This window comes from Elephas maximus, chromosome 23 (genome assembly GCF_024166365.1).
Source record: "Elephas maximus indicus isolate mEleMax1 chromosome 23, mEleMax1 primary haplotype, whole genome shotgun sequence".
NCBI classification, from domain to species: Eukaryota; Metazoa; Chordata; class Mammalia; order Proboscidea; family Elephantidae; genus Elephas; species Elephas maximus.
In genome coordinates, this window is record NC_064841.1 from 21,318,259 (window position 1) to 21,344,354 (window position 26,096).

Below are 26,096 nucleotides of genomic sequence, written 5' to 3' on the forward strand. Positions count from 1 at the left end.
GCCCTTTGAAATCTTCTGTTCAGTCGTTTTACTTCATCAATTCTTCCTTTTGCTTTAGCTGCTCGACACTCAAGAGCAAGTTTCAGAGTCTCCTCTGACATCCATCTTGATCTTTTCTTTCTTTCCTGTCTTTTCAGTGACCTCTTGCTTTCTTCATGGATGATGTCCTTGATGTCATTCCACAACTCATCTGGTCTTCGGTCACTAGTGTTCAATGCATCAAATCTATTCTTGAGATGGTCTCTAAATTCAGGTGGGATATACTCAAGGTCATATTTTGGCTCTAGTGGACTTGCTCTGATTTTCTTCAGTTTCAGCTTGAACTTGCGTATGAGCAATTGATGGTCTGTTCCAGAGTTGGCCCCTGGCCTTGTTCTGACTGATGATATTGAGCTTTTCCATCGTCTCTTTCCACAGATGTAGTCAATTTGATTTCTGTGTGTTCCATCTGGTGAGGTCCATGTGTATAGTCGCCATTTATGTTGGTGAAAGAAGGTATTTGCAATGAAGAAGTCATTGGTCTCGCAAAATTCAATCATTTGATCTCCGGCATTGTTTCTATCACCAAGGGCATATTTTCCAACTACTGATTCTTCTTCTTTGTTTCCAACTTTCACATTCCAATCACTAGTAATTATCACTGCATCTTGATTGCATGTTCAATCAATTTCAGACTGTAGCAGCTGATAAAAATCTTCTATTTCTTCATCTTTGGCCCTAGTGGTTGGTGTGTAAATTTGAATAATAGCCGTATTAACTGGTCTTCCACATAGGCGTATGGATATTATCCTACCACTGACAGCATTGTACTTCAGGATAGATCTTGAAACGATCTTGAAACGTCAAAAATGTTATTTTTGACGTTGAATGCAACACCATTCCTCTTTGAGTTGTCATTCTCAGCATAGTAGACTATATGATTGTCTGATTCAAAATGGCCAATATCAGTCCATTTCAGCTCACTAATGCCAAGGATATCGATGTTTATGTTTTCCATTTCATTTTTGATGATTTCCAATTTTCCTAGATTCATACTTTATACATTCCAGGTTCTGGTTATTAATGGATGTTTGCAGCTGTTTCTTCTCATTTTGAGTCTTGCCACATCAGCAAATGAAGGTCCCGAAAGCTTTACTCCATCCACGTCATTAAGGTCGACTCTACTTTGAGGAGGCAGGCATTTCCCCAGTCATCTTTTGAGTGCCTTCCAACCTGGGGGGCTCATCTTCTAGCACTATATCAGACAATATTCTGCTACTATTCATAAGGTTTTCACTGGCTAATGCTTTTCAGAAGTAGACAGCGGGGTCCTTCTTCCTAGTCTGTCTTAGTCTGGAAGCTCAGCTGAAACCTCTCCTCCATGGGTGGCCCTGCTGGTATCTGAATACCCATGGCATAGCTCCCAGCATCACAGCAACACACAAGCCCCCAGAGTACAACAAACTGACAGACACGTGGGGCCTATACAACTACAAGGATAATAAGGCTGTTTTGAACAACTTTATGCCAACGACTTTAAATTCAACAACTTAGATGAAAAGAGACAAATTCCTTGAAAGACACAACCTACCTACACTCACTCAGGAAGAAATACTAGTTGTCTTTGAGTCGACTCTGACTCATGACGACCCCATGTGTTTCAGAGTAGAACTGTGCTTCAGAGGGTTTTCAATGGTTGCGTCCTGGAAGTAGATCACTAGGCCTTTCTTCTGAGGCATCTCTGGGTGGATTTGAACCACCAAACTTTTGGTTGGCACCCAAGCACATTTCGTACTACCCAGGGACTCCAGGAAGAAATAGATGACCTGAAGAGCTCTATAAAATAAATCATATTTATAGTTTAAAATGTTCCCCAAATGAGAAGAGTTTTCTTCACTAATGGATTTAAAAACAAATATTTAAGGAAATATTAACTACAATTGTACACAAACATTCCAGAATGGAGAAGAGGAAAAACATTTTGCAGCTAATTATATAAGGCCAGCATGATACTAATAATAAAACTGGTAATGCATTACAAGAAATAAAAAATATATACCAACGTCTGTCCTTAACATGGATGCAAAAATCCTTCACAGAATATTAGAAAGTAGAACAAGTAATAGCTAAAAATTCTAATATATCATGTGGAGCATATCACATGAACTCAGTGTTGGTTTACTATTTGAAAATCAGTCAACATGATTCATCACATTAACAGAATAAATAAGAATATTCGTATGGTTTGTTCCCTTCACTTTAGCTACTCTGCATTCAAGAGCAAGTTTCAGAGTCTCTTCTGACATCCATTTTGGTCCTTTCTTTCTTTTCAATTAAAACAAACAAACAAAAAACAAAGCAAACCCATTGCCGTTGAGTCGATTCTGACTCTTCGCAACCCTATAGGACCAAAAGGTCAGCAGTTCGAATCCACCAGGCACTCCTTGGAATCCCTGTGGGGCAGTTCTACTCTGTCCTATAGGGTTGCTATGAGTTGGAATTGACTCAATGGCAACCAGTTTGGTGTTGATTTTGGTGCACCTGTGTTGTAATCCCATTTGGGAATAGGTTTTGCTTTGGTAGGTTAATGAGGCCATACCGGTATAGGGTGTGTCCTAAAGCTAATCAATTCTGTGTTATAAAAAGAGTAGATTTGACACAGAAGGAGACACAGGAGGAAGACAGATGCTAACCAATGACAATGGAGACAGACAAATCTACAAGCCCAGGAACTCCAAGAACTGACATTTACTAGAACCTGAAATAGACGAGAAGGGACATCCCCTTTAGAGCTACAACCTTAATTTGGACTTCTAGCCTCCCGAACTGTGAGGAAATAAATTTCTGTCCTTTAAAGCCACCCACTTGTGGTATTTCTGTTCCAGTAGCACTAAGAAACTAAGACAATCCTTTACAAAACATGAGCTGAGTGATAAATGGAAAAACAATATTAAGAACACTATACTCTCCTTCATTCCCTACCGGAGGTGAGGCCTTTTCTCTGTATCTTCTCTTCACTTTCAGAGATCCACTGTCCTGTATTTGATTGCCGGGGACTTCAGTCAGGAATGAGACATCATGTAATGGCTAGATGCTCAAGAAAAATCCGCTACCATCAAAGCAATCACATTGCAAATCAGCAAAACTTACCTTTATATTTTAAAATATTTTGAGTTTCATTCGTAGGGAACAAGGTAGTCAGGAACAGTGGTGTTTTCTTTATACTTGAGAACTGAATACCAACAACAAGTGAGAGAAAATCTTGAGGCATTAACTTTGGCCATGGACCAATCCCTGAGAATCCCTAGGGAATAGAAAATGCTATGTGACAGGATCTCAGTAGGATCTTATTTCCTTTGAACTGAAACATTCTCTGTTTAGAAAAGCGAGTTATATATACATAATATGTCACAGCAAGGTCCAAAATCAGACCTTTTTTTTTTTTTACATGTAGCATCATTGGTTTATCAGTTAAAACCTAAAACTCTGAGGTTTGGAAATAAATGGTATAGAATCTATTTTGTAGACATTTTGAAATTGTATCTTTCATGTGATCAGATAGGACTTTATGTATCTTGACGCCTAAGAAACACATAATTCTATTTTAAACCGTCTTTTGTTCTCAGCACTTTTAGCCTAGTATGCTACGCTCTTGGCAATTTTAATTTTGTCATCACAAAACTTAATTGCTTTAACCACATGTTTCAAAGTATGGTTTAGGGGAAAAAGTCACCCTGTTTAAAAAAAAGCACTCTTCTTTCCAGTTACTGGGCCACTATCATTTCAACACTTCCTAAAGGTTACTGTTCAGGTTTCCATTTTGTGTGGCTGATTTTTCAGCATTTTTGCTCCACCGGGAAAAGGAAACATTCTGCAAAGATTTGCTGGGTTCCTCTGTTCCCACTGGAGACTGAACAGAAGAAAACCAATTCCTTAGGCTTCAGAATCTCCAGCCCAGCTTCAGATTCTTATTTAGATAAAGCACTCATAACTTTTAGAGACCCAAAGAATCTTGGACATAAAGTACTGAAGGGTTATAAAGTCTTTTCAGAGGCCATGGTCTCTGCTCCAAAACTGAGAATGAAAGAGTATCATTCCACTGCCTGCAAACCACCTCCATCCCCCACAAAATGGGTGGTTTTTTAGTGCATCCAATTTCTGTTGGAGGCAAAACCCAGAGTTACATTAAGGCACTGAGTGTCTGAACCCACCCAAAGGCACATCAGAAAACAGGCCTGGCAATCTGTTTCGGAAAGGTCACAGCCTTGAAAATTCTATGGAACCATTCCACGGTGCACACAAGGGGTTACCACAAGTCAGAATTATTCAACAACAAGTAACAACAACAACATCGTCAAATGATGAGCCCACATATCAAGAACCATTAAAAAAGTGGGTGCAGATATATATTGGGCTCCACATATGGTCTTGCTTAGTTGTCACAACTCCACAAAGCAAATATCAAAATCCTTGTTTTAAAGAGAGGGAAACTGGATTCAGAGTTGTGAAGCCTCTTGCCCAAGTACATGCTAAAATCAATCTGATCAGTTTTGTTGCACACATGGACGTTCCTTGCAGACTCCTCAAATATCCTTGGACCAATTGTATTTAGGATTTATTTCCATAAGAATCTTCACCTTCCATTTAAGGTACTACATTGGTCTTACCACTTAGGGAGCAAGGGAGAATGAAGAAAACTAAAGACACAAGGAAAAGATTAGTCCAAAGGACTAATGAGCCACAACTATCACAGCCTTCACCAGACTGACTCCAGTACAACTAGATGGGGCCCAGCTATCACCACTGACTGCTCTAACAGAGATCAAAATGGAGGGTCCCAGAAAAAGCTGGGAAAAATGTAGAACAAAATTCTAACTCACACACACACAAAAAGAGCATATTTACTGGCCTGACAGAGACTAGAGAAACCCAGAAATTACGCCCCGGAAACCGTTTTAGCTCAGTAATGAAGTCACTCCTGAGGTTCACCCTTCAGCCAAAGATTGGACAGGCCCATAAAGCAAAACAAGACTAAAGGGACACACCGGCCCAGAGGCAAGGGCTAGAAGGCAGGAGGGGACAAGAAAGCTGGTAATAGGGAATCCAAGGTGGAGAAAGGAAAGTGTTGACATGTTGTGGGGTTGTTAACCAACGTCATAAAGCAATGTGTGTACTAACTGTTTAATGAGAAGCTAGTTCTGTAAACTTTCACCGAAAGTGCAGTTAAAAAAAAAAAAATCTTCTCCTTGTTGCTGATCTTTAATGGATTAGAGCTGTTGTTCTCTTCCAGTCATTTAAAATTTAGCTTCGTGATGACTCTCTCTCCTCCTGGAGAACTTTGACAACAGAGACAGGATCCGGCTTGAAGTAATTAAAGTAGGCCAGAGCCTCGTCCCTTCACTAGGTGAATGTTGCCAATAACATCAGCGTGACGCACCAATTGGTCCGCTGCTTGCTCTGGGGCTTTCAGCTTAATCCATAAACAGTGGGCAAGAGGATTGTTCAGTTTAATTGGTTCTGTAGACTGCATTTTTGAAGGAGCAGCAAATATTGTTTGGGTCTAACGTGAAGGGAAACAGAAGTACAACTGCTGCAAAATGGAAACACAATAATTTCCCTTCTACCTCTCTGAACTATTGAGAAAATAATGAAACTGTGTCCATACAGACAGAACTCAGAAGAAATCTGTTATATAGGAACCAAACATTTTTCCCCTACATAATTACTGTTGCCACTGTTGGAAATAATTCTGGCTCTGAGTGCTTGCTGGCTTTGCCTGGAATTGCTGACAAGACTTTGGGTCAGTTATTTAATCCTTCTGGATTTTTGTTTCTACATCTTTCAAATGAATATTATAATACTGACCTCATAGGGTAGTTTTAAGAATTAAATGAGTAAAAACACATGAAAAACATATCATAAGGTATAAAAAAGTATATAAATAGTAGTTGTTTGATATCCATATTTCACTAGAAACTGAACGTTTATTTCAATAGCAATATACCAGTCGTTACCACTTGTTCAGCTCAGGGGAAACCTAATGCCACAGACGTTCTCTGAAAAGTGGATATTGGGTCTGGTTGCATGTTTATTCATTCCAAAATAGTCAGAGTCTCACTAGATGCTCTTATAATGAAATCTGAGTGATGAAATACGGCTTATCATTCTGTTTTGTGAAGCTCATAATAATCCGACTTTGATCTCTTTGTACTTAAATCCAGTTCCACAAATAGCCCTTCCTTGGACTGGTCACTTTCATCCCCCTTTATTCTTTGCCTGTTTCTCTCTTGAGCTTGGGCCCTTCCACCCATGGCTTCAATCTCCTCTAGGTGTGTGCACACATCTCAAGTAATAACAATTTTTTTTTTTCTCAAGTCTTGGAAAAAGTAAAAAGAGCAACTAAAGCTAAAATTTACTGCTTTTTAAAAATTCAAATAGCTGAGTTTGGTACTGGATTTTTTTGTTGTTTTATTCTTTTATTATTGAAAATTATTTTAATAATTTTCTCCAAAGTCACTCATAGGAGACTTTTCCTGCTTCCCTTATTTTCCCAAGATCCTTCAAGGTCTTTGTATCATAAGTCCCAAAGTTATATATTCTGGGTATATATATATATATATATATATTCTCTTTTTTAGAAATATATGGTTGTTTTTTTTTTCTTTCTTTCTTTTGGACTATATGGCTGCTTTTTTTTTTCTTTAGAAATATATGGCTTTTTTTTTTTCTTTCTTTAGAAATATATGGCTGCTTCTTTTTTTTTTTCTGAAACTAAGCTGGCAACCTTTCAGAGGCGGAAGACAAAACTCAAAGGCCAGAAAAGATGGGTTTTGTTTTTGTATGAAAAACTCAATACTCTGGCTTGACCTTGCTGTGGACAAGCCATATATTTATTGTTCTGAGGCTGAGCTGAGTGGCTCTACATCTATGCACAATGTCACTTCTGACGTTCCAAAATCGGGAACCACTTGGGGAAACTGATTGAAGTGGAATACTCCCCAGTCTTACTTATAGGGTTTTAGAACTGCAAGTGTGTTAGGCCTACTACACTGCATACCAACAAAGACATGGAATATTTTCAATGCCTTTCCTCAGATGCCATCTGAAGTTTTAGTCAAAGTGCCCATTTGTGGGCTATAATTAGAAGCTAAAAGAGAGTAGTCAGGAAAACTGAGACTAGGTTCAGCTGATATACAGATCCGTACTAGGCATGCTTTGCATTAATTTCTTAATTCATTTATTTACTTCATCCAATCGTTCATTTTTCCTAAGCACTATATTGCCCTTAGGCCAGAACCAGACACCACACTCTTTCTCTAGAGGCCTCCTCTGGATTCTCAGTAGAATGTCCCCAGAGCTACGCTACTCTATCAGAGTTGGCATGTGAGATAAACCTATTTGCCACATCTGACCTAGGTGGTAATGGCAATAGTACCTAAAGGTTATTGAGCCTCTGTGTTAAGAATTTCACATGGTTTATCTCAATTTAATGAGCCCCGGTGGTACAGTGGTTAAGCACTTGGCTGCTAAACAAAAGGTCAGTGGTTTGAACCCACCAGCAGCTCTGCAGGAGCTTCTGTAAAGATTATAGGTTTGGAAATCCTATGGGGCAGTTCTACTGTGTCCTACAGGGTTGCTATGAGTCAGAATCGACTGGACAGCAATTTTTTTTTTTTTTTTCTTAAATCTGTCTTGCAAATAAAGGAACTGAGGCTGAGGGAGGTTAACTTGACCATGATCATGGTGCTAGTCAACACTGTAGGTGGGATTGAACCCATGTAAGTTGAGTCTACAACCAATATCTTGGGAGAGACAGCGCTGGGAAGGTATTTTTCAGATGTTAGAATCTCAACAGAAAAACTCATTATTTCACTTATAGGTGGCAATGGTGAAAATATGGTTGACTTTAAAATTTTGAGTTCCACTTCTGACTCTGACATTCAAAAGATGCATGGTTATGAAAAATTACAATGAGAATAAATTACCTTTTTCAAAGGTTTTGGGGGAAGATTACAATGAAATAAATCGGATGGCACATATGGGAGAGTTTATATAGTGAATGATATGTAGCACGCACTCAATAAATATTGAGCTGCTCTCTTTCCTCAAAGATTGAAAGGGATAATTGAAGATTTCTTCTTTCCTCTGCCTTCTCTCAGCTTAGATGATAAGCTCCTTTCTCCTTCTGAACTTTTCTGGGGTTGAGGTAGAGCTCTTGTGACCCATTGGGATTGTGGGAGAGAGCCTGTCTGGTAGATAGATGGCAATACTATTTGTTATCTCCATAGAAAGAGCCACAATTACTCTGATGGATTTTTTTCCCCTTTGCATAAAAGTCTTGAAACTTCTAAAATATATGTTCTTCTAGGTTGAGCAGTAGTTGATGTTGTTGTCTGTCCTCTACACTTTCATATAAATTGAAACTTCTGTGTGATGGTTTTGTAGGGATCAGAATCAGAATGCTTTGATCTATGAGAACTTGGTTGGTATTAACAGGGAAGAAAGGGACACACTTTCAGTAGTAGAGGGCTGAGAAAAACAAGTCACCCACTTTCTGGTTATTCCCAGGTTTTCTCTGTATCCATTGCTGCTCAGTCTGAGGAAAGAATAAATGAATGACTCTGAGTTATCCATGTTGTGGGAGAGATAACAATCTGAGTGCAAGGATACGAACTGTGTGCTATTTGATGGTTTGAAAAAAAAAGAATCAAGAGACTGAGGTTGCAGTTTTACTGAAATCAAACTTATGCCTCATTCTGAGTCTGACAGCATTTTTAAAAACTGGCTTCCTACTGCCAAGTCTCTGGACCAGCTTTGAGGTACACCCACGGGAAATGACTTCTTATTGACAATCATCCGTATTTCTCATTAAGACCAATAGGATGGGCTAGTGATTTAGTTCTTCTAGTGGCTGGGTTCAAACTTAGTAAATATGAAAGGCTGTTGAAGAAAATAAAGAAAACTCACTACCAAACAAATCACCATTAGACCTACCCACTGGCGTCGAGATGATTCCAACTCATTGCCTTGCCCAAATATTGAAGTAGCCTCGATGACAGGTTTTCACTAATGAAGGTAGAGTGGGCAAATTGGACTTAAAATCAGATAACATAGGTTCAAGTGCCATTTTTAAATCAATGTGAAGCCTATATTACTTAACCTCTCTGAATCATCACTTTAAAAACTGCTTGTTAATACTTATTTCTTTGATTGTTAAGATTGAATTAGATGACCATGTGAACATGCTTGGCATACTAAGGCATGTTCTGGCCCTCTCAGCTAAACAGTGAGTAGAATTTTCTGGTCTAGCTTGAAGGCATTTGGTTTAGAAGTACTATATCAGACAGTTTGTATGATGTATTTGTGGGCCAGAGGCACCCTGGGATAAGGGGCTTTTCCAGACACCTGAGTCAGAAAGCATATGGTTGGTCCAAGTTCTGTCTTCACGTGGCATTTGCACAGAGCACCATGAAGCTAAAGCTAGATGTGCTCATACCACTTCTCATTGTCATCGGGACCAACTCTCATTGTCGGTGTGAATCTCAGTGGTTCTTCCACGTTCTATTTCTAGTTGGAGAGCCAGCATTATACAACAAAGGCTCTGAATTGGGAGTCAGGAGACCTGAGTGTGAAAATCATAGAGAGCTTCTTTGGGCCTCTAACTTCTTACTCATAAAATGGGAGGGAGAGAGGGTGGGAAGAAATGGTAACAAAGAATGTTGTCTTTTTAACTCTATGAATATCTATTCTATTCAATCTTGATTCTATTTGACCTTCCTTAAATTCTCATTTGTTTACACTCTTTGATATGTCTACAACTGTGGACAATTTTTTCTTCTTCTTTTGTTAAGATCTTGACTTACTTTGGAGAAAAAGCACTGTAAAAATTTGAAATAGAATGGTATGGTTATTTATTTCTAAGCCCAACTTGTTCTAAAAATATTATATTGTGGCTATGACTATATCTATTCTCTTCATATCTATTTCTCATGTGACCTTGCATGAAACTTTAATTATTTGAAAGGCTATAAAATTAAAAAAAAAAAAATGTGCCCCTAAATTAGTACTGCCCTAATGAGGATTACTGGGGCTTTAAAATAAGCCTTTCCATGAGTGTTATCTTGCTATTTTCTTTTGTCGGTGGTATTCAGCCTTTTCTACTCTAGAGGTCAGTATAATGTTAAAAATGGAGGACTGAGTTTCTGTGTTGTTGTTTTTTTTTTTTTTCATGATAAGATCTTAAAAACAAAGTCTTTAAAATTGCATTTCACATAGGACTGAAAAAAAGAAATCTTTAACAACAGAAAGGCACTTGCAAAATGACAATAACCCAAAACAGAAAGTCAAGGGGGAGTTAAACAATGATTGAAGTAAGTAACTGAATTAGGTGTACAAGATACTTCCCCAAAGTTATGTAATCTTGGGAACATCAGCATATGACAAGTGGAAGGGGGCAAATAATATACAAAAACGACAAAACAAAAGAAAGCCACCATGAAGCATCAGTAGAGTGGAACAAATATTTAAGGTCAGTGTGAGAAAGCCACTTTGCAGCTTTTAGAGATGCTTACATGATGCTTTAATGGTAGAGGAAAGAGAACAGAGGAAGGCCACATTTGCCTCTATGTATAAAGTATCTCCACTTCCCAAAAACCACTTATCTTCTTCAAGTCCCATTCAAGCCTTACCTCTTTGCTCTCAGTTAATGACCTCGCCTCCTTCATCTAGAAAACCAAGGCCAAGTCTACTATATCCTCCAAGTCCTTCTCACATAAAACCCTACAAGGTCATGTATATCTGCCATCAAATTCACTTCCTTTGCCCCTGTATCAGAAGGAAGTTTCTGACTTTTTGTTCAAATCCAAACCCTGCCAATGCCTATAGCTCCATCTCCTCCCTTCTCTGAGACTTTCTCCATGAGGCAATTAGCTTATTCAACTAAAAACTTTAAGCTTTTTATTTCCTTTTTCCCTGGCTTGTTCTCCTGAGCCTATAGCATGTTGAAACATTTCTTATCCAAAAAAAGAAAAAAAAAAAAAATCCTCCTAGCTCTTTGCATCCTCATTAGGACATTTTCTGATAGTTTTCCACTGGTCATCCAATTTTTAGCAGGAGAAATCTACAATCTCTTTTAATTCATTCGTCAATCTACTTCAGTGTAATGTCTGGCCTCACCACTGTTCTGAAACTGGCCTCCCTTGAGTCACTAACGGGGTTTTAACTGACCAATCCAATGGGTGTTTTTCAAGCCTTGACTTACAGGACTTTTCTGCTGCGTTTCGCACTACATATTATATCCTTCCTCCTGAGCTTTCTATCTCTTTTCTTCAGTGACATTTTACTCCTTTTCTTCTACTTGTGCACCTCTCACCTTTGCGGACTGTGCTTCATCACCTGGCCCCTCACCTACTAGAATTCCCCAGGTTCCTCACATGTTTAAAAGACTTCACCAGCTCTTTATAAACTTCAGATAAAACGAAAAGTCTTAGCATGGCACAGCAGGTATTACATAGTCCAGTCACTTGCCTAAAACTGTACCTTGAAAATAAATTAATAAATGCTTGCAAAATGAATGTATGTGACAGTAAATGAATATAGTTCTCAGATTTTTTTAGAGTCAGTACTAATCTTAGTATTTTCACCTGTTTCCTTAAACTTCAACCTTGCACTGCAATTTTTGTTTGTACAAATTGAGTCTTTGAATGTTTGGTTGATATGACATAACACAATCAGAATGCTTCTTAGAAGCTAGGGTGGTGAAGACTATGGCTCGCTTGCTTTGAATATCATTCGGAAAGATCAATCACTAGAAGAAGGCATCACGTTTGGTAGAGTAGAAGGTCCCAGAAAACCAGGAAAACCTTCAGTGATATGGGCTGACACAATTTCTTCAACAAAGGATTCAAACACATCAGTGATTATGAAGGTGGCACGGGATCAGCAACGTTTTGTTTTGTTATACATGAGGTCACCATCAGCTGGGGCCAACTCTACGACAGCTAACTACAACAACAAATACTGAATCAGGCCAATCTACCCACTGAATACAGGAAACTCTATATTTTAGCATATGGACGTTGTTTTTAACACTTAACTTCCTAGAAAAGCACATGGCTGTAGTTTGAGCGTGGAATCGCTTTTGTGATTATCATAATACAAGTATCCTGGATCTCATCTACTCTTACTTCTTCAAAAGTAAAAACCAAAAAACCAAAGTCATCGCCATTGAGTCAATTCTGACTCATAACTACCCTGTGGGACAGAGTAGAACTGCCCCATTAGGTGTCCAAGAAGTGGCTGGTGGATTGGAACTACTGACCTTTTGGTTAGCAGCCGACCTCTTAACCACTACACCACCAGGGGTCCTCAAAAGTAAAGGACTAACACTGCATTTCCTTGAGCCTTATATTTTTTATATTTGGTTGAGCCTGAAGACTGTTATTAACTTTGTTCCTTTGGTGTATTTGCTCAGTATGTGATCACACAGAACAGAGGTTACGAATTTTCTGTAAAGGATCTCTGTCAGACTGACTCAACTCTACCTTTGGCACAAAAGCAGCCACAGACAATACATAAATAGCAAGAGTGACTGTAGTCCAGTGAAATTGAGTCTTTAGGCGGTACAAACAAACGGTTACGGCATTCAGCTGCTAAGTGAAAGGTTGGAAGTTCAAGTCCACTCAGATATCTCAGAAGAAAGCCATGGTGATCTCCTTTCAAAAAATCAGTCATTGAAAACCTTACGGGGCCCAGGTCTACGTGGCACACATGGGGTCGCCATGAGTCAGAACCGGCTCAAAGGCACCTAGTCTGGATGGACACTAAAATTTGAATTTCACAAAATTTTCCTGTGTCATAAATTATCCCTCTTTTGATTTTTTTTCAACCATATAAAAAAGTGAAATCCATTCTTAGCTAGGCTGTACAAAAATGGGCAGTAACCAGATAAGTACTGAAATCAAGTGGCCTAGTAACAAATCTGGACTCTGTAACAAACTTTTCAATAAGCCACATAACTTTTCTAAACTCTTTCTCTTATTTTAAAATGGAGCTAATATTTTAAAATATCCCCCCCACACACTATATGTGTGTGTGTGTGTGTGTGTGTAGAATTGAAAGATAATACATACAGATTCGTAGATACAAATATGTTCCTAACAGTTGAGAAAGCTACATATTGGTTATTTTTTTCTTACTTAAAATTATGATAATTCCTGGCAGAAAGAATAAACATCCACCTTTATTTTAGCATAGATAGAAACAGATCTCTTTAACATAATTTAACCCATTGTGTTTTTCATAACATTTACTGGGTTTTACTCTTCTTTGTGTCCCTCAGCATTTTCACATAGACGATATTTTTTCAGTTCTTGCGACTTTCTTTATATTATGTTCTCTAGGTTCTTTGGAAAACAACTTACTGAGTGATTTGTGGGATGTAAAAACAAAACAACAATAGCAAAAAACAAAAAATGTAACTCATCCCTTTTTGAAATGTTTTCTGATATTACTAAGGTTTAAAATAATTTTATAAAAATATTTTGAACAACAACTTCATTCAGAAACAGTGTAAGGGTGACATCTGATCTCTGAGTTTTTCTGTGAAGCTCACTGGGAAATGATACTCCTATTCCGCCTTAACTTTGCTTTCCTCGTCTCTGACTTCCCTGCTTCCCCAAGGCCATAATTGTCTAAGTTACACCTAAGTACTTGGAACTACATTACAGAAAAAACACTGGCTCATAGACCAGTTTTTTCCTTCAAGTAACAGATGCCCTCGTGATTCTGTCCAGTAATGTTTGTTGTCGGAATTGCTATGTCCTTGGTAAGTTTGGAAAAGTAAAGTACATGAAGGAGAAGAAAGGGAAATGTATGAAAAAGTACACCTAACTGAGTACCAGTGGCTTTCCTATCTGTATTTCCCCCTGTTCTCAACCCTGAGCATCAGATTTTCATGTCCAGTTGCCTAGAAACTTCTTTACCTGGATGTTCAAGTAAGCGCCTCCATCATGTTGCCATTGTCCACCTCTCTTGGTCCGGTATTCACCACTAACCACCACTGTTCTAGTCACTCACACATTACTTACTGTTTCCAGAACCTATCTAGAATATTTTTCACATTCTCCCGCCTTTGTCCTTTTCTCTGCTTGTCCCTTTCAATCTTAATAACACCTATTCGCTTCTGCAAAGCCACTCCAGACCTCCACCCGCCTCACACCCCCAAATACAAATTAGATGCCTGGTTCTATGTTTTGTTCCCTGTTGGTTAACTGGTCTAGCTTTCTCACTAGACTGTGAACTTACAGCGCAAGGACTGTCCCTTTTATACCCAAATCCCTAAATCTAAACACAGGTCCTCACACAAAGCTGGAGACTTGTTATTCCTAGCCTTGGTGTCTTTCCTGTGCCCATATAAATGACACATTCAGACAGGCAACTGCATTAGTGAATCACCGATCCCTTCATTACTAACAGTACAGACAGAAAAAAAAAAAAAGTTGCCATCGAGTCAATTCCAATTCATGGCAACCCCATGTGTGTCCGAGTAGAACTGTGCTCCATAGGGTTTTTATGACCTTTTGGGAGCAGATTGTCAGGCCTTTCTTCCAAAGTATCCCTTCCAAGCACTTACCCCTTTGTACCACCCAGGGCCACCTATAGACAAACTCTAGTTCATATTCACTTACTAATTTTTTTTACCTGGTCAAGCCACACATTTTCTCTTGCGTTTGTTGATTCATTTAAATGAAAATAACCACTTACTTTGGCCTAAAGGGAGATGGTCAAATGACATATTTATCTAAACAATAAAACATAAAAATGCAAGATGTTTTCATTACTCTCCTAGATTTTTTTTTCCCCTAACATCTTCCAGTGGAAACCCTGGTGGCATACTGGTTAAGTGTTACAGCTGCTAACCACAAGTTCTTCAGTTCGAATCTACCAGGCACTCCTTGGAAACTCTATGGGGCAGATGTACTCTGTTCTATAGGGTCCCTATGAGTCGGAATCAACTCAATGGCAATGGGTTTGGTTTTTTGTTTTTAACATCTTCCAAAAGAGGGGAATGTTTGTTTTTTTTTTTTTAATCGACTTGACTGCACCCAACAGCAACTTCACTTCTAAGTGCTTTGGCAAATTGCCACTGTTTTTCATGCTGGAGATGTCTTCTTTCTTTCTTTTTATTGTGCTTTAGATGAAGGTTTACAGAGCAAATTAGTTTCTCCTTAAACAATTAATACACATACTGTTTTGTGACACTTGTTGCAACCCTGTGACATGTCAATTCTCTCCCCTTCTTGACCTTGGGTTCTCCATTTCTGTTCGTCCAGCTTTCCTTTCCCTTCTTGCCTTTTCATCCTTGCCCCTGGGCTGGTGTACTACCCATTTACTCTTGTTTACATGGTTGAACTATGTGTATTATTATTTGTTTTATGGGCTTGTCTAACCTTTGACTGAAGGGTGAGCCTCAGGAGTGACTTCAGTACTGAGTTAAAAGGGTATCTGGGGGCCATACTCTTGGGGTTTTTCCAGTCTCTGCCAGACCAGTAAGTCTGAATTTTTTCTTTTTTTTTTTTTGTGAGTTTGAATTTTGTGCTACATTTTTCTCCAGCAATGTCCAGGACCCTGTATTGTGATCCTCGTCAGAGTAGAGCAGTTTTTGGTGGTAGCCAGGCACCATCTAGTTGTGCTGAACTCAGTCTGGTGGAGGCTGTGGTAGTTGTGTCCATTAGTCCTTTGGACTAATTTTTCCCTTGTATCTTTGGTTTTCTTTATTCTCCCTTGCTCCAGACAGGGTGGGACCAGTGGAGTGTCTTAGATGGCTGCTCACAAGATTTTAAGACCACAGGTGCTACTCACCAAAGTAGGATGTAGAACATTTCCTTTATAAACCATGTCGTGCCAATTGAGCTAGACATCTCCTGAGACTATCGTCCCCAGCCTTCAGTCTGGTAAAGGAGAGGAATATTTTGAAAGATTATCACACGGGTTCTTTTAGAGCTCAGAGAAAACTTGAAGTTTAAACCAAAAAACCACTGCCGTCGAGTTGATTCCAACTCATAGCGACCCTGTAGGACAGAGTAGAACTGCCCCATAGAGTTTCCAAGGAGTGCCTAGTGGATTTGAACTGCTGACCTCTTGGTTAGCAGCCATAGCACTTAACCACTATGTCACCAGGGCTTCCACTTTAAAGTTTACAGGTTGAAAAGTGAGGCCCAGTCAACAATGGCAGAGACAGGATGTGTGCTTTCTGGTCACTTCTTAGCCCACTAATCCAGCCAATTGTGTCTTCTAACAAGACTAGCAATGAATCCTGGGAAAAAGCAATGTTAAGGACATACCGGTGATTCTATATCTGCCAATAGCTTTCCAGGGCTGGACATCTGAGAGCTAGGGGAGAGGACAGTCTTTTGTAGAAATCTTAAACCAGGAGTTTCCCTAACTTAAGGAAATAAAAGAAGAATGAAAACCAAAACAGTAGCCAGCAAGTTGATTCTGACTCATGGCAACCCACTGTATATTAGAGGAGAACTGTGCTCCACAGAGTTCTCAATGGCTGTGATCTTTTGCAAGCAGATATCCTGACCTTTCTTCTAAGCCACTTGTAGGTGGGTTCAAACCACCAACCTTTCAGTTAGTTGCACCACCCATCGTCTCCTGACCTACAGGCACCGTCAACATGCAGGTTGTTTTCACAGAGGGCCTGCTCTGTTTTGTCTGCCGTGGGGAGAAGGAAAAAGCAGCAAAATGCTGATTTCTTCTATTCCCTGTTATTCTTTGTACCATGTTTACAGCACAGGGGTGGATGGGACAGAGCAGCCGTCTCTCCTGATGCTGTCTCCCTCCGTGGATACCCCCTACCAAGACTCACTGGCAGTCCTGTGAGATGAAGATTATATCCTGGTGTCCTGGCCAGCTTCCATCTGGCCGAAGATATTTTATCTAAATAGTTCCAAGGCGCCTATCTCTGCAGTACTGAAGTGCTCAATTAGATATGGCCTGAGTCTTTGTAAGCATATCAGTGTTCACTGCTGAACAGCTGCTGCGTTCTCACAGAGGGTGAAGTCATCGCTATACATAGAGCATGGCAAGCTGTTGGAAACAGTGGCAGACATAAGCAGGCAAATGCACACCTGAGCTGCAAGTCAGTCACTTGCCCAGAGTGACAGAAGGCTCTGGAAAAATCCCTACTTTCTTAAGGGGCAACTGTTAAGGAGCCCACAGGATCTTTTTTTTTTTTTTTTTTAATTCTTTAGCTTACAGCCTTTTTTAAGTATTTTTTTCCTTCTGTCAACTACACAAATAGTAAAACATATTGTCTACAAAAGTGACTTTATTTTTTTGTCTGATTTTCTCCTAAAACTGGGAATTCCTTAATTGATAAAAAGTTCATACATATTAGCCGGTATTCAGCACACTATCATTTTTAAAATATCACAGTTGGAACTAAGTCATTATGAACTTACTTGGTTAATGCCTGTCTTCCCTGCTAGACTGTAAGCTCCTTGCTCTTGGCATACGAGCCTAGTTGAGTGAAAGAATAAATTATGAATGATGAGTGTTATGGCAATCCATAACCCCTCATGGAGTATGATGTGTTGGTCGCCACCAAAAGGCCATAATCATTGGTCCTTCCAAAGTGATTTGCAAAAGATGTGCAAATCAATTTTCTAAATTCTAGGTTGATTCTCAGAGGGATTATAGCTACCAGTGCGGTGACCGATGTCTGGTACTGGAAGGATCCCGGGAGGTCATTGAGATCTCACTCTCATTTGATCAGGCATAAATGACTTTGATTTGGAAACAGTGACAGGGTGGATAGCAAACTGGGCAAAGATGCCTGGAAATATAAACAAGATAGATTTGGAATTAGAGGTTAAGAAGATCCATCCTGGCTCACCTGCTTCCTAACTGTGCTACCCTGGGATGGTCACAAAAGCCTGGTGGGCCTCAGTTTTGCCATCTAACAAATGGAGATAACAATCCCTTCCCTGCTTCCCTCACAGGGTTATGGTCAAGATCTTCCACAGGAATGGGTATAAAAATGCTATACAAATTATACCACACTTAGAAATGAAAAGCATTTTCGTTTGTTGTTATCCCTGCTACCCACCTAGGATGTGGCATAGTGATTAAGAGCTATGGCTGCCATCCGAAAGGTCGGCAGTTCAAATCCCCCAGGCAATCCTTGGAAACCCTATGAGGCAGTTCTGTTCTGTCCTATAGGGTTGCTATGAGTAGGAATCAACTTGACAGTGGTGGGTTTATCTGTTTATTTATTTTTATGTAGGAGGCTCAGTTTGATTCCTGGTTAATCCATCTCATACGCAGCCTCTCTTGTCTGTCAGTGGAGGCTTGCACGTTCCTATGATGCCGAGCAGGTTTCAGTAGAGCTTCCTAAGGCACAGAGGCAGAAAGGCCTGGCAATCTGCTTCAGAAAATCAACCAATGAAAACCCCACGGCTGATAACTGTCCGACTGGCAAATGATCACGTGGGATGGCACAAGACTAGGCAGTGTTTTGTTCCACCACGAGCGTGAGATTTACTTCACAACAGCTAAAAACAACAACATGTTATCCATCGGCAAGAGTCAGATGGCCACATGCCCCCTCTCACTCTGGCTTCCCAGCGGCGACATCTCTGTCTTTGCTGGTACTCCCTTTTGTGACTGTAATGATGTGTCAAATGGGCAGGCAAGTGAGAGAGAGATTTGGAGAGTCCGCTTTTTGGTCTCCTGATACTGCAAATCACCTGAGCTCATAGCCACTGTGACTTCCCCTCAGCACTCTCAGGCTCTACAACCCAGCAGGTAGTGTTGCTACCTCATTTTAAGGAATCAGAAGCCACTGAAGGTCAAATAGTGCCCAAATGAAGAACACCAGAATAGAACATTTCATTTATGGCTGGTGCTCTCCTTATCCCACAGCCCTGTTATCAGCTATTAAAGCCAGAACATGTCTGTGGAAAGATAAATGACTTCCTGGGGATTTAGACTATCCTTGTTATCACAACTCAGCTCCCTCAGTGATGAATTTATAAACTGAACTTTGACTCCTGTGAGGCAAGCTGGATGCAAACTCTTGTCTAGTGTTGATTTGTGGAACACACCTAGTTTTTCATTGATTAGCCATTAAACAGAGTCAGAAGAATGTAAACACATGCTACCAGGCATGTGAATCAAAGAGCCCAGAGCAAAGGCGTCCTCACTGGATCAACGGCTTCCTTAAATGGGCTATAAAATTCTGCCATGGGTCATGAAATGCTATTCCCAGTGTTGAGAATAACCCAAAGTAGGCGAATGCCTTGTCAGTGCTCCTGCTTCTTCTTCTGGGTTCTCTGGAGGACACAGATGACAACCCAGAAGCCCTCCTTATCCTCTATTTTTTCTTCTGCCCACCTCTGTCTCTACTTAGCCTGTGCAGGGCCTTCTAAGTTACTAACTTGCTGGTTGACAGTCAGCTACCTACAGGCAGGAGGGGGAGAAATTGAGCTGATTACCTATTAACTGCAGCCTAAATTAAAAAGATTTCCATATTGCTTTAAAATTCATAGTTCTCTCTTATGCATCCCTCCTGGGTTTCCATGCTCTATATATGAAAAGGCAATGTGACGAATTCCTTTGCCAAGTCTTGGATGTAGGGAACTCAGAGTTTTTACTTCATCATGGTGCTAGTTCCTGTCTGGCTTTGGATATGCTATTTTACATTTTAAGTATTCCATCTGTAAAGGCAGAATGGTAATTCTTACCCATCTAGAAGGGAATCTGGAGTTGGTGGCTTATTTAGTGTTTTAAAGACCTTTGGAGACACCAAGTGCTAAATAAGTGGTATTATTAGACTCTGTCTGAACTGGCTAAGGGCACCAGGAGAAGCTGAAGCTGAGGCATTGGCCAGCTGACCTGTTTTGGCATCAGATCTCCTGGGGTTTCTCTTTCCACAGCACTCACTGAGAGACGACGCTCTCCATGTCTAGTAATAAAAGGAGTCGGGGCCATTAACTGGGATGGTGGAAATATTGCAGTCCTTTATTCCTTGTCCTATTTTGTTTTATAAGAACACAATTCTAAGCCACTATATCAGTATAGATTCCATCACATAATAAACACGACTCAAAAGGACTAATCTCATCAAGAAATGTACTATGCTTTATCTTAAAATTATAACCGGTGGTTGAGGACTCCTGGCTAATATAAATGTTTGAAAATAAACTAGAATTATCTTTGAGATTTACCAGTTTTGTGCTGCTGACTGAATCTCTGAGATTTGGGGGGATTCCGTCACAATCTGGATGCATTTTATACAGGTCTTTTTATTGGTTAGTCAGACATATGTTGAATTTCTCCGATAAGTTGGGGCCTATCTTAGGACACAAAAATCTCTATCGCAAACGTTGTCTCTGTTATTGAGGATTTCATGTTGTTGTTAGGGGCCATCCAGTTGGTTCTGATTCATAGTGACCCCACTACAATAGAACTAAATAATGCTTGGTCCTGCGCCATCCTCACAATCATTGTTATGCTTGAGCCCATCATTGTAGCCACTATGTTGAGGACCTTCCTCTTTTTCTCTGACCATCTACATAACCAAGCAACACCTCCTTCGCCAGGGATTGGTTGTCCTGATAACACGTGGAAAGTATGCGAGACGCAGTCTTGTCATCCTTGCTTCTAAGGAGCATTTTGGCTGTACTTTTTCCGAGATACATATGTTCTTTCTGGCAGTCCTCTGGTTTTTTCAATATTCTTTGCCAACACCATAATTCAAAGGCATCGTTTCTTCTTGGGTCTTCCTTATTGCTTGTCCAGCTTTCGCATGCATATGAAGCAATGGAAAATATCATGGCTTGTGGTAGGTATACTTTTGCCCTTAAAGTGACATCTTTGCTTTTTAACACTTCAAAAGTGTCTTCTGCAGCAGACTTGCCCAATGCAGTGCATCGTTTGATTTCTTGACTGCTGCTTCCACGGGTGTTGATTGTGGATTCAAGTAAAATGATATCCCTGACAGTTTCAATGTTTTCTCTGTTTATCATGATGCTCCTTATTGGTTCAGTTGTGAGAATTTTTGTTTTCTTTGTGGTAAAGTGTAATCCAAACTGAAGGCTGTAGTCTTTGATCTTCATCCGTAAGTGCTTCACGCCCTCTTCACTTTCAGCAAGCAAGGTTGTGTCACTTGCATATTCGAGGTTGTTAATGAGCCTTCCTCCAAACCCCATGCCCTGTTCTTCATATCATCCAGCTTCTCAGATTATTTGCTGAGTGTACAGATTGAATAAATACGGTGAAAGGATACAACCCTGACACACACCTTTCCTGACTTTAAACCATGCAGTATCCCCTTGTTCTGTTGGAATACCTGCCAACTGATCTATGTACAGGTTCTTCATGAGCACAATCAAGTGTTCTGAAATTCTCATTCTTTGCAATATTATCCATAATTTGTTATGATCCACACAGTTGAATTCATTTGCACAGTCAATAAAGCAAAGGTAAACCTTTTTCTGGCAGTATCTGCTTTCAGCCAAGATCCATCAGACATCAGCGAAGATATTCCTTGTTCCACATTCTCTTCTGAATTTGGCCTGTATTTCTGGCAGTTCCCTGTTGATACACTGCTGCAACTGCTTTTCAATGATCTTCAGCAAAATTTTACTTGCGTGTGATATTTATGATATGATTTGCTAATTTCTGCATTCAGTTGGATGAGCTTTCTTTGGAACAGGCAAAAGTATGGATCTCTTTCAGTTGGTTGGCCAGGTAGCTGTCTTCCAAATTTCTTGCCCCCACAGTATGTACAACAGACTGACAGACGCATGTGGGGAGGACTTTATAGTGTAGTGGAAAGATAGACATGTAGTAATAACTAAATCTCAAAGACATAAGCAAGATATTGCACAAACACAAGTCAGAGTAACTGAGTCTGTAAAACGTTTCAATATGGACTGTAAAAGAGGACTATTTTACCAGGTGACAAAAGAAGAAATGAAAGTGTATTCTATGCAGAGGGTATAACAAGTGTACCAAATGTTTTAGACTACCACTTACTGACAGGAGATGAGAAAGTGGTGCGTACATCGACATGTTGAATTACTCTTAGATGTTTTGAAAGAGATTCTTTTAACTTTATTGATCACAAATTAACTTGCACGAAGAGCTCTTCTTTTGAGAGTCTCCTGCATGACATAGTTTATTTTGCTTATCATACTGGTGGGGATAAAAAAGATGGCAGCTCTTGTTAAGGACTGTGTTCCTCACAATGATCTAGAATTACTCTACATCGCCTCTTGAACCTTCTAGCATTAGATGGGATCACAAGAAACCCTCTTCACAGGGAATGGTTACTCCTCACCAAACATACATCCCTTCAGTTTAGAGAGCTTAGAATCTATAGAGGTTACAGAGAGCCATAGAATTCTTGGGAAGCTCCTTTGAAGTGGTGGTCATGGGGGAGCTAACTAGGTACCATTACGTTCTGTAACTGCCTCCAGGCTTTGCCGCTGTTGTTGTTGCTAGGTGTCGTTGAGTCAGCTCCAACTCATAGCGACTGTGTATATCACAGAACGAAACACTGCCTGGTCCTGTGCCATCTTTACAATTGTTGTTATGCTTGAGCTCCAGGCTTTAGTCGTGTCCAAAAGCCAGATATTGCAGAGGCTATTTACAGAGGGCCTCAGGATTTGAAATATAAATCAGTATTTTATCTCATTATGTTTGTTTTGATTGTACTTACCATACCTGGTACTGTGCTAGACATTTTATTATATTATTCCATATCCACGTATTATTTACAACAGCCCAATATTGATCTTACAATCTTACAAATTCTTAAAAACTATATACCACATGTCTCATTTCCTCTCCTTTTGGTGGTTATGGACTAAACTGTGTTCCCCCCCCAAAAAATATGAATTGAATTCTTAGCTCTTGTGCCTGTGAATGTGATGCTATTTGGAAATAAGGATTTCTTTTGTTATGTTAATGAAGTCATAGCAGTGTAGATGGATCCTAAACCTAATCACTTTTGAGTTATAAAAAAAACAGAATAGACTCACATGAGGAAGACAAGCACCATATGAGGATCATCTACAAACCAAGGAATGCCAGGAAACCAAGGAATGCTCAAGACTACCAACAAGGAAGGAAGTACATGGCCAAGACACTGATTTTAATGTTTAGCCTCCAGAACAGTGAGAAAATAAATTTCTGTCCTCTAAAGCCATCCACTTGTGTTATTTGTATTTTGGCAGCACTAGGACTAGGGCAGTGGTATTGAGGACCAAGACTTTTCGAAATGGTGTTATCAGCTTACTTGGCAGTGAAGCTGTTCTTCTGTTATGTAGAATTATCAAATTCTTCCATTTCTATGGCTTTCTACAGCACTTAAGATGTACTACACAATCAATTTCTTTAACTTTGCTGTATGCTTCTTGGCATCTCAATAAGACTGTCAGCAACTTGAGTGCAATCACTGTGCCTTCTGTTACCTGTAACACCAGGCACAAGGTAGGTATGCTGATTTCATATTTATGAACATAATTTGAAAGAATATTGCAGGCTGTCAGGTGAAGCTGAGTTGTCCAAAAACACTAAGTGTATTTGTTTTCTATGTTGCACAGCAAATTATCATAAACTTAATGGCTTAAATCAACATACCCTTATTATCTTACATTTTCTATGGATCAGGAGTCTTGGCATGGCTTAGCTGGGTCTTCTGCTCAGGGTCTCACAAGGCTTCAATCCATGAGTAGGCCAGGCTACACTCTCTACTCTTTCTGGAGCTCAGAATTCTCTTCCAAGATCACATGGCTATTGGCGGAATTCAGTTTCTTGCCCTTGTAGGACTAAAATCCCCATTTCCTTGCTGACAGTCAACTAGGACCCATGCTCAGTTTCTAAAGACTACTCATAGCTCCTTGCCTTATGACCCTATCACAGGCCCTCCAACAACATGGCAGTTTACTATTTCAAAGCCAGGAGGAGGATCTCTCGCTCCGGTTTGCTAAGACAGAGTCTTATATAACATAATAATGGGAGTGCCTATCCCATCACCTTTGTTGCAAGTCACTGGTTCCTCCTGTATTCAGGGGATTGGACAAGGGCCTGACTCATTCATTGGGAATTACCTTAGGGTGTGCCTATCACAATAAGTGTCAGCTCCATAGGAGTGATTACATTCAGCTCGAGCGGATGTCCCTAACTCCCAATCACCTGGGTGAGCCTGATATAGCCTAATGTAATGGAGTAAAAACTGTGCTAATAGTCATGCTAATAGGGGTGCCTAGAAGATAGGAGAAGGAGGCCCTTGTTTAGACGGATGATTCAAAAGGAGTGTGCTGAGCAGGTAATCTGCTTTTTAAGTGGGAGTGCTCATCACAATCATGCTTAAGGGAAATGTTGGAGGCTGGTCATAGAGGTATCACTGGCATTGGAAGCAAGGTCTGTCCTTTTTGACTCCAATCTTTTATGATTTTATGAGGAAAAAAGGCCTTGAAGGATAATTCTATAGAGGAAGATGAATGAAGGAGCTTGGATCTCTCAGAGAAACAACAAAAGAAGACAAAGAAAAGAGGTTCCAAAGAGGATGAAGAAACTTTTAGAATGAGAGAAATTATAATCCTGGAACACAGAGACAACTAAGCAGAAGAAAAACTTTGAGATCAAGGCATCTGGAGGGATCTATGTAGAGAACGGTACTTACCCAGAGAAGGTGAAGCCAAGTTGAGGATGGTTTCATAAGCAGAATCCACAAAAGCTTCCAAGGAAGCTTGCATCTGGTGAATCTGAAATTGAAGAATGGACCTTGCTTCTCTAAGGACTAGGGCTGGTAAGATCAACGGCCCAGACATGAGCAGTAAGAGAAAATAAAAAGAGGGGTCAATGATGACTGTAAAACTTAGACCTCTAGGAACTAAATTTGTGTATGACTTGTCCCTTGAGTTTTTCTAAATTGTGATCTCTTGTTCCTGTTAATGGACTAATTGATTATGTTTTGCTAGAATGGCTACTGAGAAGTGAGTGCCTGCTCTAGGTAAAATGAAAGAAAGCAATTGAGTCCTGTCTAGAGGTCTCCGAAGGAGCAGCCCTGGTCATCTCTCTGGTGGGAATGAGAGAAACCACCAGAGAAGCTGCTGTTTAGTAACTTCCCTTGGGGTGTTTTCACGTGATTTTCTGGAACTGTGGAAAAACATCTAGTTTATTTATGTACCAAGAGAAAGGACAAAGTCTTCCCAGGCCTTTTTTACTCAATCTGGGTTATATGCCCTTTCCATTTGTCCAGGGGCAGATGAAGATATTTTCACACCTTAGTCAGACGGAGTCTTCAACAACTTTGATTATAATAGTACCAGAAAAAAGTCCATTCATTCATTTACTTTATTACAAATAAAAAATTGGAAAATGGAGGAAATAAATGTAATTAAAAATCAGACCTTTGTCAATTAAAGCTTTCCGATAGCTTTCGCAGAGCAATGGTCTGGTGAAGCATTGGCTTCTATCCAAATTACTTTCAGGGCCCCTCACAACGCTCCTACTTGTGACGCGCACCTTGTAAGTTGTCTGAAGTCATCCTAACATAGTGTTGAATATTTTGTGGGCTATTAAAACAGTAATGACCTTTTAAAATATGAGAGTATTTTCACATGGAATTGCTGATTTATGTGCCTCTTTCTCTCTCAAGAGCTCCCTGAGCACAAGGAACATGCCATTTTTCTCTAGCTGTAGTATTTACCATATAGTCAATGGACAATGAATGTTTTTCAAATGGATGTATATTGTCAGAATATTAAAAAACAATAAACATGTTGCTCTCAAGTTGATTCCAACTCATGGTAATCCCAAATGTCTCAGAGTAGAGCTGCTCCATAGGATTTCCTTGGCTGTAGTCTTTATAGAAGCAGATACAAGGTCTTTCTTCTATGACGACACTTGGTGGGTTTGAACCCCCAAACTTCAGGTTAGCAGCAGAGTGCCAACCACTTTTGCCACCAAGAGAACTGTCAGCATGTTAGAATTGTATAAATGCAGCTCTTTCAAGTTGTGATGCTGCAATTAGACTACTCAATTAAGAAGATCTTCTTGCCTGACTAGGAAGCTCATTGTAAACACAGTTAGAGACA

The 26,096-nt window shown here is 39.8% G+C and overlaps 1 protein-coding gene across 2 annotated transcripts in view; it reads right to left on the reverse strand.

The window, feature by feature from the left end:
- KCNMB2 (potassium calcium-activated channel subfamily M regulatory beta subunit 2) overlaps positions 1–25,070 on the reverse strand; it is a 526,027-nt gene extending 500,957 nt beyond the window's left edge. For both annotated transcript variants that reach the window (XM_049867403.1, XM_049867404.1), the window contains exon 1: positions 24,680–25,070. The gene's annotated coding sequence lies outside the window, so the exon portion shown is untranslated. The remainder of the gene's footprint in view (positions 1–24,679) is intronic.
- Between the last annotated feature and the right edge of the window lie 1,026 nt (positions 25,071–26,096).